This window comes from Pteropus medius, unplaced genomic scaffold (genome assembly GCF_902729225.1).
Source record: "Pteropus medius unplaced genomic scaffold, Ma_sr-lr_union100, whole genome shotgun sequence".
Taxonomy (NCBI): Eukaryota; Metazoa; Chordata; class Mammalia; order Chiroptera; family Pteropodidae; genus Pteropus; species Pteropus medius.
In genome coordinates this window covers 5,803,358-5,805,583 of record NW_024348242.1, presented here as the reverse complement: position 1 = coordinate 5,805,583, position 2,226 = coordinate 5,803,358, and the positions used below count along the sequence as shown (strand labels likewise).

Genomic DNA, 2,226 nt, shown 5'->3' with positions numbered 1-2,226 from the left:
TTCACGGAAGATAAAAGAGCTTCAAAAAAAGTTAAAAGATTTCTGAGTTCTATAGTTCCATTTCCCACCTCTTGAAAATGACAGACCCAAAGTACATTCATCCGTGCAGACCAGCTCACAAATCTGCCCCAGGCTTTGGTTTCTTCACCTATATGATAAAGAACTAGGATACTCAGAAAGTGCCTACAATTTGACTTACGCGTAAACAGCTCTAAGATACCAAAGACTATTTCTAAGATTTGCATCAATGGCATCACAAAGAAACCAAAAACATCAGGAAAACTGGGTCCACGCCCAGGCAAAAGTCAATTCATTCATCCTTCTGGATTATGAATGTGAGCTTCAGAAGGAAAGTAAAAATGAAGATGCCCTATCAATGCCTTCAACCTCAGCCCAAGACTGAAATAGAATGAATACTTTAAATTCCTGGCATCCCTGAATTAGCGTGTGATTAATGACTATGTGAGCACAGAAATTACTATCCATCTGATCAGCACAAAAGCTTCAGTAGCTGGAACAGGCATGGCATTTGGAGTTATTTCAAAGATCTGAATAAATTCAAGTACAGGTAGGCATTTTTGTTGTCAGAATTGTCATATTTTGTCAGTTATTTGAAATATAAGTATGTTATAGGATTAAATAAAGCACTTCAGTTAATTATGAAAACTATAATCGAGCAGTTAAAGCTAAGAAAGTTAGCAATCATTAAACAGGGAAGTGGATTGTTACTAGCTAAGTTCAGGAAGAATGTTATACTCCAAGCTAATAAAAATATAAGACATGTAAAACATTGGAAATTGGACGTGGTTCCATAGTGTAGCAGTTAGCATGTCTGCTTTACACGCAGAAGGTCCTGGGTTCATGCCCCAGTGGAGCCATGGTCCATGGTCTACAGCCATGCCACCCTGAACAAGCCCGATGTCTGATCTTGGAAGCTAAGCAGGGTCGTGCCTGCTAGTACTTGAATGGGAGACCACCTAGGAAGACCAGATGCTATAGGCATAAATAATAATAATAAGATACGTATATTGGAAGTTAATCAGTGTGGTTAACAGTCTCAAATGCCTTCAAAAACATGCAGAAAGTATCTTGGGACACTGCATAATGGAGGGATTATTTAAAAATAACTTATGTCATCGACCACGCTTTTTTAAGTCTAGGAATTGAGAAAGACGTCATTATTTTACTAGTAGCTGCAACACGCAGTTTAGTGGTAGGGCCAGCCAAAAGGAAACGATGTCTCACCAGCCTTAGGTAAAAGCATCTACTTCGTATGACAAATATGCAGATACTAACCACAGAAGCAATAAAGTGGCTGTCGGTACTAAGAAAATACTGTTTTTGCCCCAACTTGGAAATTCTGAAAATTTTAATAGTTAAATCATAAGACTTTGATTTTCTGCATAGATTTCAAATTCATTCTTATGTCCCAAACAACCTGTTCTCTGATAGTAATAGTAGCTGTGACTAAATGCTGAGTTGTAATATTCAGCCAAGATGTATATTTGGCACAACTAAAGATGAACCTCTGAGGAGCCTTTTAAAAATGCATGTTCCAGTCTATAGCCATGCTACCCTGAACAAGGCCGATCTCGTCTGATCTCGGAAGCTAAGCAGGGTCGGGCCTGGTTAGTACTTGGATGGGAGACCACCTAGGAAGACCAGGTGCTGTAGGCTTAAAAAATAAAAATAATAAGGGATTGTAAGATGACAAGGTCCTTGCAATCTGTGAGGTCAACCAAGGGTTGCCTCGCCTAAAAAAAAATTAAAACAAATTAAAATGCATGTTCCTTTTTCCTTCTAGCCACGCGGTTAGCACAGTAAACACCGTGCCTCCCAGAGAGTACTGGCCCACACACCAGTTATTTAGGGCTGGCGAACAGGAGAGCAGTAACCAGTCATCATGTTCCTGGACAGACTGGCTGCTTGATCTTTCCAGCAAAACCCTGGCAAGTTAGGTAGGTGTGGCGGGAGAGGGGCTGGGAGAAAGGATGCTTGTTGGCAGGAGCTCATATGCCATCTGCTGGCGATTTGCTCGGTCACCACACGAGCCTTTAGAGAAGTCAAATTTGTACCCATGAGTTACCAAAATAAAATCACTTTTCTCTAAGTTTTGATGACCCACCTCCAAACACCAGTATATTCCTACTTGTGTTTAGTGCTAACCCTTTCGGTTAAGGGATAGCTGGAGTTGAGTATAACATTGTACACTCAGTCCCCCCCGTC

At 40.6% G+C, this 2,226-nt stretch overlaps 1 non-coding gene across 1 annotated transcript; it reads left to right on the top strand.

Annotated features, from left to right (window-relative positions):
- Positions 1-1,558: 1,558 nt before the first annotated feature.
- LOC120616145 (5S ribosomal RNA) lies at positions 1,559-1,677 on the top strand. The gene has a single exon (XR_005656500.1). It is a non-coding gene; the product is annotated as a 5S ribosomal RNA (ribosomal RNA).
- The last annotated feature ends 549 nt before the right edge of the window (positions 1,678-2,226 follow it).